Genomic DNA, 12,987 nt, shown 5'->3' on the forward strand with positions numbered 1-12,987 from the left:
CATTTATATCTGACATATCATGAATTCACACATATTATCTAAGAAACAGAAGGGCCTGAAAGGCTTCATTGTCCCAACTTTTAAGTCTGAGTTCTTTGTACTCCACCATGCTGAAATAAGAAAACGTCCAAAGAGATGGGCTGTAAGAATGGTAGGTGTGTGTGAAGTCATCTAAAATAATGTATCATTGACTTATGAGATGCTATGGAATCATCCTTCACTCATCTCCTTCCAGGGTTTGCCCAGGCAGTGACAGACACTTAATGCAGAGCGTTCCTTCAGAACAAAGTTCTCTTATATCAGTGCAATGTTTATCTTTAAAATAGACAAGTAGATAGACAGCATAGAAAGCATGTTGTCACCAGGCAGGGGTGATGCATACCTTTCGTCCCAGCACTTAGCAGGCAGCAGCAGGAAGATCTCTATGAGTTTGAAGTCAGTCTGGTCTAGAGAGTGAGTTCTATGACAGCCAAGGTTGTTATAAAGAGAATCACTGTCTTGAAAAAACAAGCAACAACAACAACAATAATCACCCAACAACAGATAAACAAAAACTACACCAAACAAACAAAAAAGAAAGAAAGAGAGCATGTCCTCTATGCCAGGGAGCAACTGTGTGACAGAGGCCTTTTCTTCTATGAGAAGAGACACCATATAAGCCAAGTCCTAAAGTAGAGTAGACATCAACAAATGAGTATTCTCCAGCGGTAATTAAAATACAGGTAGACCAGATGTCTAACCACTTGGTATCTAGATACAGATTCTACACATTCTATAACAAACTAGGAGGAAAGAACATGAACTGAAGCTCTATCTACAGCAGCAGCTCAGTAAGGGAGAGAGACAGGAAGAACAGACTCTGAAGTACGGCAAGAAATCCAGTAAAGCATCCTGCCCACCAATGGCTTTCCAAACGGATAGTATCCTCAAGGTTTGAAAAGAAGAGCATTTGGGAACTTTCACTTTTTAAGTCTTCTTTGCAGCACGTTCTTCAGAAATACCCAAATGGACTCTGAATACAGAAAATAAGTCTGGCATATGGGAGAGGAAATGGGATTAGAGACATTGTGTTCAACAAGGTGCTACTTGGGCTACTTCACCATAGAGATGCAGAGGATGGACTACAGAGGCAACTGTGAAAGATGACTATCTCAATATTTGTAGCCAAGGAGGAATTTTATTAGAGGAAAACTATGCTGGAGGTGAAGAACCCGAAGGGCTGCCCAATCCAACCAGATAAGTTTGCAGACACAGCAAAAGAGCTAGCAACAGGTAGGCAGTTACACTGCCAAGTCAGAGCAGGGCTCTCGATTCCTGGGCCATGTTCTACCTACCTTTCCATAACACCAGTGAAGAAATACAACTGCAGGAGACAATGAGCTGTGTTTAATGACGGGGCCCCTTGGGTCCTTATTACTGAGAGAAGGTAAAGAAAGATACACTTATGCCACATATTCAGTACTCGAGTTCCCATGATTTTCCCTTAAGCAAATTCACGATATAACAAAAATGGAAAAAAAAAGTGGAGAAGAATAGAGAAACTAATTATAGCAGAGTGTGGAATTTGGCATATTCATGGAATACTAGACAACAAAAAGAAACAGATGGCTGATACAGCTACAGGGATGAATGAGTCTCAAAAACTGCACTGTGAATGAGAAAAGGCAGATTCCAGGGAGAGGGGGAGGGAGAAGGATCCAAAAGAGATCGAGACTTACCGAAAGTAAAGAAATACAGCACAAAAGTCAGAAATCAGTTGCTTCCGAGGGTAAAAGGCACGGCTGGCTTTGCAAAGGACATGAGGGAGTTTTCTGGAGCAATAAATGCAACAGTCTGTTCTCATCAAACTGAGCATTTCTGACCTAAGTATTTTCTTGTGTGTAAATCATGCCTTAATAAAAATGAGCACTGCACAAGGAAGCAGAAGCAACACTAAAGTTGATACACATTGATAAGCACAACATGAATATGCAAAATAGAAGTAAGCATATTCAAAATCAATAAGCCCAGGGAGAAAGCCCACCAGAGCCCATGTGACCTGGCCTAAGTAAAGGGCCAATGCTGTAAATGCAGGCACACGTATCAGGAGACATGAATAAAGTACGGTTTTCTACATCTCAAGGTGACCTCTTCTCACTACCCACACTGCTTCACGGTGTCAGAGATGCTTGCATTCAGCCGCTTTACCATCCACCCACACAAACAGTCCCAGTTTCAAAGGCTGGTTTCTTGGAGAACTTTGCAAAGTTACAACCTATTGATATAGGCTGGTCTGTGACGTTCCTACAGTATATCCTCAGCCCTGATGCTCTTTGAACTCTGCTGCCAGAGACATTCCGGCTACTCAGACAGCCACACAGAGGAATCGAGTCAAGTCCCAGACAAGCAGTGGCTTCCCAAGTGACAGGATGATGACAGCCTTCTGTCTGGAGTACAGAGGAGCCTGAGCTTGCTTAGGAGACCAGAGCACAGTGGAGGAGAGACTGCTTCATAGGGCAGGATGGGATACTGGAACTGCCCCACAGACTTTCACAGCACAGACAAACCACCTCGCTGGTATTTTCCTCACCAGTAAAAGTGACAGGATTATACAGTCTCTTTTGTGAGGCTGAGAGAATTGGATGAAATGGGTCAAGCTCAGGTCCTACCTGCTGTAAGTGCACAAGATCCACTCTTCTCAGGGCAGGCTACACACACACAGCCCAGTCCTGGCAAATACTATATTTTTTTCATGATTTGGTCCTCTAAACATGAAGTGACAATCCACAGTCCCCAAGTTCCATCCAGTGAGTCCCAATTATTACAAAATCATTTCTAAATATACAAGGAGTTCATCAAATATTTGAACACATTACTCTGTTTCTTCACCAACATCTGTCTAAAGAAAGAAGGGAAACCTGGGGGAACAGGAGGATAGAGGCCACTGAAAAATGCCTCTGATAAATGTGGTGGCATACATTTGTAAGGTCAGCAACTCAGAAGGCTGAGGCAGGGGATCTAGAGTTCAGAGTTAGCGGTAACCGCCTCTTTCTGGTGATAAATCTGTCTTTGAATATTTTGAGACTGGAATAACACCATCTTATATGAAAAGCTGCAGTTTTTAACTTATGATTTATAGATGGTACAAGTGAGGTTCAGCAGATGAAGTTACAAGGCGGGGGCTGTGCAGCCGAGGTTTTTGCTGCTCTGTCTGGCTCAGTCTTCCCTGGTCTGTGGTCTATGTCCTCCCCCAAGTCAACTTGCTATTTACTTGACTAAATAACCCCTTAGCAGATGTGCTACTCAGCCTCACAATGATTGCCACATTTATGCTTGCCTCAGAGTGAAGTGCAGAATGTTTTGTCGGAGCCTTGGGGGCTCACAGCACAGAACAAACATCGGTTATCCTTGTTGACACTATAAGAGAGATGTACGCTTGGAAATGTAGCCTAAAGTGACAATTGATGCGTGTAGCAAGCTTTTTGGATATTTAGATAAGATCCTATTAAAGCACCGATAGAAACATGTTCTTCTTTATATCCCAGGCTGCTGGCTGGCTATGTTGCAGTTCAAAGGGGCTCAGCGCACTTGCCGTGCCTTTTGCTGCTTGTAGGCACAATAAGGGCGTCTGTCCCAGAGAATGTTAAGCTAAAGGAAAAGGTCCCTTGATGATTTTCAACAGTTTAAAGGACAAAGGTGTTTTTGCTATCTAAAACAATCACTCCATAGTCTAACTTCAACTTCCTGTATCTGAGAAGAGATTATATTTCTAATTTTCGAATGGGGGAAGAGAATCCCCAGTGTGGATGGAACTGCTTCTGTGTCAGATTGTTCATTTTCAGGGACCAATGCTGTTTCTAGATTATTTTGGAAGAGGAAGCAAGAATAGGTCAGAACTTGCTAAACCAAGCTCTTCAGTACTAATAATTGTGTTAGATGACTAAGATCTCCATAAGATCATATAAAAGTATTTCACAAATTTTGCTTTAAAAAAATTGGCCATCATTTGAAGCTACCTGACCAAACAAGACGTGGCACAGGCTATTAGAGATATTTCTTTTAATAAAAGCAGTCTGCATATGAGGATTTGCATAGAACAATCTGTGTATCTAAGCTGTTTCATCCCTTCCCACACCAGACAGGGAGCTTCCAGTTCTTCCAAACTAGTCATAAAAAGATGTACGACTAGGAGCCCTTTTGTTACGTCCGGCTTCCCTTTCTTGATTCTTGGGCAATGATCTCTTTGTTTTTCCTAACTCAGCTTTGCTTGGCTTCTTTTTCCCAAAGCAGTAAGTTTGCAATAGGGAGTTGGCATAGGATTTAAATTACAGAATTTAGATAGGATCTCAAAAACTAATGACCACGCAGGGCCATGAAATCTACAAACAGACCAATCACGAACTCAATGTTACTTGTGTGAAGATAATAAAAAGTATTACTCTATAATTAGAGATAAATTAATTTGGGTTCTGCTGAATGTATCAGAAAACATTTGCAGAATACCAAAAGGCAGTGAGTAGGCACCCATTACAGCCTGTATGAAAACCTAGGTAATGCATTTACCAGGACGATGGAACTTATGGAGTCAAACCAGAAGATTCTCCTATACACTCGTTCATGCATGTAGCCCCTGTTGTGTGCAGAGCCTAATGATGCACCCTGCAGGGGCAGAGTGCAGCTAGGGGTTGCCGATGCAACCCCTGCTGGGATGCTCACACTAAAACAATGCATGGGAAAGCCATACGGGGTTGGAAGGGTGAGAAAATTGAAAGCTCATGGCACATCAAATGCTTGTTATATAAGGCCAGGACAAGTATGACAGCTTTAAGACCACATCAATTATTGCTGTAGAAATATGAATACCCAGGAATGTTTCATCATCGCCCTCCTCCAAGCCTATAGACTAAAGATAATAATCTTTCATTTTATGCCTGAAGAGCAACATCAAAGACTAAAGCTCACGAGGTAAAGAAGCCAACACTCACACAAAGGGAAATCCAAACAGCGGCTGCCAGTGAACACTTCTCCATCTATGCCTTTCTCAAGGAAAATTAAACCAAACATTTCCTGGAGTTTTGCAAAATCTAACTTGACCAGACAGAAGCAATTTTATGGAATTTTTATGAAATGAAAGGCAATGTTGCCTAAAAGTACTTATAGATCTCAGTAGACAGATGTTTATATCAGAAAAAGTTGTGGACTCTTTATCAAAAGTAAAAAGAATTCAGAGTAATAAGGTATGTGCATGCGGCCATTGAAAAGGCTTGCCTTCCTCGCTATGAAGTCGAGGCAGAAGGCTGGTGCTTGACTACCCAGTTGCATCTCACTGATGGGTACCTTCCTGCAGCTGCACTGTCTTTCCTTTTCTCTACTGACATCATGGTGAGACTCGCCTTACTTTAACAGGGGGTCTTTTTTGTGTTACTTCTGGTACCATGGGTAGGGTACATCCTACCCTGGTTTCTCACTCGCTATGACCATTGTGAGCTATCATTGTTAACGATGGATTCACTCTGCCTCCTTGGGGGGAAGTCTCAGTGTAAAAATAATCAAGTATATCTGTTTTCAGATGAGAGGAGGAAGCACAGAAAACTCTCAGAAGTGGGTGGGAATTAGCCTTGCCAGGAACTCTTCCTAGGACACTTGGTTCAACAAGTCTCCTGGGGTTCAGTTGCCTCATCTGCAAACTGGGAAGGATAAGTGGATCTGTCACACTCTATGAACTGTAGTAGCCATTCATCTGTGACTTGGGAGCCGTTGGCGCAGAGTTCTACTGATTACACAAATCCTCTTACTGACAGCCATGACAAGAACTAGGGCTGTATTATCTGACTTATGGGAAATGGAAGCGAAGCACAGTCGCTGGCTTTGGGAGTCAGCAGCTAGAGAAATCTCATTTTCCCTGAGACAACCAAATAACCACGAGAAACCCTAGATAAAACCTAGAATTGATGACAATCAAAATTATTATATTATCTGTTGCTCCCATCTGTTGTCCCTAAGACTCGCAGCATACTGACACAGAATAGGCTCGGTGCAGAGCATGGCAAGAACCTCGCTGAGCATAGGAACTTTTATATGGGATCAAATACTTGGCGCTACAGGAATTGCCAGATGGATGGCTATGAAAAAAATTAATATAAGTTTGTACAAGATTTTGCCTTTACCAAAAAGACATCGGTATTGTTTTATCCCAAAGGAGGCAAAATAAATCTTCAGTACAACAGAGAAACATTTAGCACGGATGTGAAATATTCCTTGAAAAACATACTTACAAAGACATACTTTTCTCTTTCAAATACCGAGAATCTAAACATATGCGCAATCTAAGTTAAAAGGGTTGGGGGGGGGCAGTGTTGTGGGGACAACCTTGGACAGGTCTGTCATACCCTACATCTTCCTGTGCTCTTGGGAATTCATTTAATTCTTATGGGTTATGATTATAGAAAAGACAAAAAAATATAGAAGAACTGTGAGCTCATGGGGATGTGCAGGGGGGCTGGATTTGTAAGTGAAGAGATTTTGCTCAATGGAATCCTTCCTCAGTTACCTGCCAAGGCTCTAGCAGCCCTTCAAGAGCATAGAAACATGTTTGAACGAGTTTTGCCTGCAGACAGAGGGACGTTAATTGCTTTCCTCAGACTCTCTTGAACCTCCTTGCATGCAGAAGCATAAAAATAGCCAAGCTGTGTACACTGCCTCTAGGATCCAACCCTCCACCTGCAAAGAGGAATTCATGTTTCAACTTTTGTCTCGGCCACAGGTTTGCTTTGGAGCCTAATTACCAACTAAGTCTGATGACAATGGACCTGGCTCCAGGGGCTTCTTGTTCCTACCAAACAAAACAGAAAACAAATTCCTGAAGCAAGTCCTGCAGGTTCCACTGGGAACCCTGAGCCACTGATGCAACTGCAATCTGGGGCTGCTTCCCAAGCTTGCCTTCAGTCAGCAGGTCCCTGGAGAGCTTGCCTCCATCAAAGTGGACCAGTTTCAACAAATATTTACTGACAAATGACTATTATTTTAATAGTAATAATTTGCAATCATTTGTTGATTCACAGCCAACGAACATGCTCATGGATCGCGCTTGATGACCATAATTCCATGAGGAAAGTACATAAAACAGGGCTCATTAGCTTGGTTAAACAGATGAATGTTTATAGTGCTGGCAAATAGTAAAGCTGGGGTGTGCGATCTAGTGTTAGCGACCTGTTGCTTGCCTTTTCCTCCAATCTGCTTTCCAAGAGGCAGCTCACCCCTGTTAGGAAAGCACTTGCAACAGTCGGGAGACAAAGGAATGAGGAGCCGTTCACCATTCTGTCTGTGAATCAAGGGTAAATCACAGACTGCCTTCATGGAATTCACTATCTTCAACACAGCAGTTCTGGACAACATGCAGACCCGATTAACACAGAAATGGCTGTCCCGTGGGAACTCCTGCCAATGGAGGTGGTTTAGCAGAACTGTAAAAACTACCCATACGGTGGACGGGAAACCATAAAGCATGTGCGTTATCAGGTCAGAGGCTGCTCAGAACAGTTTGTTTAGAAAGAGTCAAGAGCAGTACATTAGCTTTTGATACCTGCCTAGCCATCTCATTGGCTTAAGGTAATGACTGCTTCTAAGGGCTTCTTTGGGTCGTTTGCGGTCTCTCAGGTTGTAGCATGGTGCTGGTGAGATACATTCTTAAGATCTTCAGACCATTAGCACAATTCATTACCCTACAGGTATATAACTCAGAGCCAAGACATTTTGCTGGCCGACAACCAAAGGCCCATCTTTGGTTCCAGAGCCAACTCATCTTGCCTGGTGGGCTTCTCTGTCTTCAGTCTACTGAGATGGATCCTAATGTAATGTGCTCATGATTAAGTTACATTTCCACACATTTAGGTTCTGAGCATTGGAAGCAAATAAAGGTTCACCTGGCATTCGTGGAAACCAGATATACTAAAGTGCAGTCACCCAGAAATATGGATCACGGCAATTTTCCTTAGGGCAGCAGTTCTCAGCCTGTGGGCCACAACTCCTTTGGGGTTCCAATGACCCATTCAGAGGGGTCATGTACAACCATCAGAAAATACATATTTACATTATGACATCATAAGTGCAGGAAAACTGCACTTATGAAGTACCTATGAAAATAATTTTATGGTTGTGGGTCACCATAATATGAAGTATATTAGAGTGTCACAGCATTAGGAAGGTTGAAAATCATCATCTTACAGCCTGTCTTTTACAACAACTGATACAGAACGCTTGTAGAATAAGCTCCTTTCCACTTACTTTCCCATTCTCTCAGAGTAAACACTATCCCTATCCACTTGCTGGACCCTCACCAAAGATCTAGGAGACACATTTTAGTTACCATTGTTGCGAGACCTCTCTTATTTTAAATGCACGTTTAGCAGTGCATATACAGATGATGGAGGCTTATTATCCCTCAAGGTCCCCAGGAGTCATTTTATGAACTATAGGAAGACATATGTAGCTTGATATGTTATGCAATAAAGGGATGTATTACTAACTCATCACAGAGGGAATTGAAGGGCATCAGTTCTTACATGAACTTATTTCTGACCTTGGGTGAATCATATCTAGAACATTGTAATTCTGCATTTATGTCAAGAAAAAGCCATGGAGAGTTGGGATCTGGCTTGGGTCACAATCTAATCTACAAAGTGTATATCTAACACCAAGAGAAAGGGTCAGGAGGCCAGGCCAATAGATTGTTTTCTGTGGGATTCCCTAATGGAAAGTGTGCCTGTGACAGATGACAAAGAAAAGAAATGTACCTATGTATCTAGACAGAAGTGAAAAATGTCAGTTTAATCCTGACTAAGGGAACTCTGGAACATCCTGGCCTCTAGGTTAAAGGATTCAGGGATCTCTAGCAGAGTTTGGTACAACTATTAGTAGAGATTCCTCTCATCTGCTTAATATTCCAAGTGCTGTTCCTTGAATTTGTTTTCATATACAGTTGAGATGCTATGAGTCTCTGCAGACCACTGGCCCCTCAGTTCATGCTTGCCAACTCAGGAAAAGCTCTAGCTTAGTGCCATCTCTGGGAAAATTCATGTGCTTTCTGGGAGCTTAATAGAATGACAGAGAAATCTCAGTATATGCTCGTGGACTATTATTTCTGTGCTCTAAACTCCGTAAGTCTAATGACTATTACCAAAGAATAGTTAATTTGCAATAGAACATCTAGTTCGGCAAAAATTTAAGAAATCCATCGAATGAGACTAGGTTCCTGGAGTTTGTGATGCTCTTGGCCCATAATACCATGCTTTCTATCATAGAAAAGGGTGAGTTTACCCTTTATCATCCCTGAGTAGTGTAAGTGGATACAGAGATCTCTGCGAGTGACTCAGTGTATGGAAAGTTGATAAAAACGAAAGACTTCTTCTCTATCTTCCTAGTATACTTTTTGGAAGGGGCTATTTAAAATAATATATGATGTCAGAAACTATAAACATGCATAATTTTTAACTAGTAAGTTTAAATGAAAATGAGTTCTATTCTAGATTATCTGCAATCAATGTAAGTCATGATTCAGACGTAAAGATCCCAAAGAGGTCTTGCTTTTGCAGCATTTGTGGAAGCAGCAAAAAAAAAAAAAAAAAAAAAAAGAAACAAAAGAAAGAAATCCATGGCTATCCCCCAAGAAAGAGCTATCCACTTTATACTGTCAGGGCCTTATTCACACCCCATCACTGAACACATGATTGAGAGTTTCTGAACTTCTTTAACCTCTCTTTCAGTCATGAAACTATCCTAGTGAACAAGGAGGGTAATGTTTCTTTATTTTACAGATGTGGGGGCTGAGGCTTTAAGGGCCCCTCTAAATTCCCATGGTGAGTGATCAGTAAAGCTGGGTAGAGAATTCTGGTTATTCACCCTCTGTACCAACATTTCCTACCATTCTACCACTTCCGGGAACACGGAGCAGGTGCCAATGCTGCCATTTCCAGCTATATAGTGTATGCTTGGATGTCTCGCCTCACTTCTCTGAGCTTCTTTCCATGACAGCTATGGGATCTAATTATAAGTGAAGTTTGTAACTGACACAGAGGCTCCAAGGAGAGAGCGTAATGGTAGGCTTCAATTAGTAAATGGTCACGTCGAAGGATGCTATCGCCAGAGGGAGGGTGTGCACAGGCATGGGGAGAGGTATGCAGACGGTTGAGATGATCTGCGGGCAGAGAGCACAGTTCTAGGAACGAAGTGCATCTGCAGTGAGCCAAAGAGCTCCCGTGGAGGGGCAGAGAGGAGGGTGAGTCAGCAACAGGCTGGTCATTCTCACAGAGACTTGAAAGTCATGCTGAGGAGAAGGTAGCGTGAAAAGGAAGAGGAAATGCATCTTCTGTTCGGAGGTGACACACCAGTGACGAGCTACAGAATAAGGCTCTACAACCTGGCATGCATATAAGATTACTATGCCCAGAAAAGAAATATTCCTGTGTCTCCTATGTGCAGGCCCTAGGGGAGGATACTGGGCCAAAAGAGATGTGGCTCTGCCTTCACAGTCTGGTAGGAGAAAGGCATATGTAAACTTCTAGAAACTTTGAGAAACATGGAAAACTACAGACACAAGATTAGATGGTATACCAGAAATACACATAATGTATTTTTAGATGTAGTTTAACATGTTAATAAAAACAATCACTGAATGCTCGTAGGATAAAATTCTTTATGGAATAAGTTATCACATCATCTACTCTATACAATGACTCAAGAAGACATCAATGTCCCTTAGGATTCATGACCTACAAATGAAAAAGACCAGGGCAAGTGAGTTGTTAAGCTCCCGGGTCACACACAGCTGAAAAGGGTAGTGGTGGGACTCCATTTTAGGAGACTCCTTCCACATTTTTCCACATCATCCCTATTTCCTCCTGGATTAATATTAGCTCCAATATTCTATGCACACCACACACTGATTATTGTTCCTCGTCTCTCCTTACTAGAGTATAAGTAGAGTTGAGAATGCTGCTTTTTACTACATTTTCTCAACAACGAGTAGAGTTGAAAATGAAACAGCAGGTGTGGGTAATAGTTGAGGGCAGAAAAATAAGGGTTGAGATCACTTCATCTGGTCGGAGACGACTGGAGTCAGATGGACGCTGCTAAATAGAGACGGAGAGCGATCAACCCCTACTCTACCACTACTGGGCTTCTACCCATGCCTTAGGCTGACCACAGGCTTCCTCCTCCCTCTCTCTCTGTCCAGGTCTTTTGAAATAAGTCAGATGGAAACACTAGAAGAGAGCTGAGATAGACTAGGGAGGGACAGACAGAGGCAGGAGGATAGACAGAGCTCTGCAGACAGACTGGGAGGCCGGTGTTCAGGAAGCAGATGGGAGAAGAGGTTGTTTGCAGGTCAGTGAAAAAGATGATGAGAGATTTACAGTCCACATTCCAGCAGGCACCCAGCCTGGAGCACAGCAAAGCTCCAAATTCACTCACAGGGCTGCTAAGCAGAGGAGGGGAATCTTCTACTCTATAACTACTGGGCTTATGCCTATCCTGTAGGCTAAGCACAGGATTCCGCCTTTCTGTTTCTAAGGTTTCAGACTCTTGACCAGCCTTAACTCTACCCTTTTTTTTGCATTGCTAATGCCTTGCCTGCAAGTCCATTTAGTTCTTTCGCAAAGAACCAAACTGAGTTCCTCTGCCTGCTAAGCTTCTGTTCTGCACAGAATCATCTCATGAAAGAAATTACCATCCTTCCCTCTGACCTGAACTAGCCATTATTTTGTTTGAACTATTTACTCTAGCAGAAAAATAAATCTATATTGTCAGGTACTGTGCCCCTCATGTGTCTGGGCAATGGTATGTAAATGTCACAGAACTGTGATCTTATTTCAAACTAGTTGTGACTCTGGGGTGCACATCTTAGTCACTCTCAATGGGGTCCAGCACCATCATGTCTCAATCTGTCTTGAAAACACGGTTTAGTTATGGTGTTAATACATAATTTGTTTAATAATTGAATCTGTTAAAAACTATTCAAATCTCCTAGATAATCAGCCTCTCTTCATTAGGTCCAGCCAAGGATCCGTCTGTATCAGTGCTTGCTTTTTGCCATTCGGTTTCTTCCTCTACTTTGGAAGTATTATTTGGACAGAGGTAGCCTGTGAGGAACGCTCTTAAATCTGGGCAGGGCAGAAGAGATAACATTTTAACATTTTGACAGAATTCTGACAGCTAGCATTAGATCTAAGACATCATCAACTACACAAAAAAAAAAAAAAAAACCAGGTAAGTAAGAAAGTTATTGACAGCAACAGAGGCAGTAAAGAGAGTGGGGAGGAAGTCAACAGATTTACTTTCATCGGGGGCAATCAAGGGAGAGCTACTTGGGGGATAAAGAACAAAGCTCAAGCTGGGGTTAGAGCTACTGCTGAAGAATTACAGTCAACAACAGTGCAGTGAAAACCTACTGTGGGCATGGAGGAAGGAAGTTGGAGCAAGCATTTAGAAGCTGGATCACAGTGAGCCTGGTGTGTCAACCCAAGCTCTCTAGATGGGCCTTTTTAGATAGGAGCATTCTGCATTCTACATTAAGCTACATTCTTCTTTGTCTATACTCTTTTGTCTATTCAAATTCTGTCCTATTAAAGTTGGTATTCTTTTCATACTCAAGAGTCCTTGAACTTGATGGTGGCAGGGTGTCTATACAGCATCAAATAATTTCTTATCTGTTCTCATCTAAAGGATATTCAAGCTGGATTCATTTTCATAGTGTAAAATATAAAACTAAACAAAGACCCAAAAGACCTTCAGTGTTTAAGAACGCATGAGAGGCATGCTCTCTCTGAAGGTAGCCTGTCTACTGCAGCATCTGTGAGTGTCTGGAGTGTGTTTTCTCCAGTCAATCCACTGGCAGCTGCTCCTGAGACAAAATAAATGGGAGTCGATAGACTACAAGCTGTACGCTCCATAGAGCAGCACATAAAGACCCAGGGGAGGAGAGGGTGAGAGGAGAGCTGAGGGGGTGGAAAGAGA

At 42.3% G+C, this 12,987-nt stretch overlaps 1 protein-coding gene across 42 annotated transcripts in view; it reads right to left on the reverse strand.

Annotated features, from left to right (window-relative positions):
• The window catches only part of Lpp (LIM domain containing preferred translocation partner in lipoma), a 633,326-nt gene that overhangs the window by 37,678 nt on the left and 582,661 nt on the right, over positions 1–12,987 (reverse strand).

The sequence above is a fragment of the Rattus norvegicus genome, chromosome 11 (genome assembly GCF_021556685.1).
Source record: "Rattus norvegicus strain SHRSP/BbbUtx chromosome 11, alternate assembly SHRSP_T2T, whole genome shotgun sequence".
NCBI classification, from domain to species: Eukaryota; Metazoa; Chordata; class Mammalia; order Rodentia; family Muridae; genus Rattus; species Rattus norvegicus.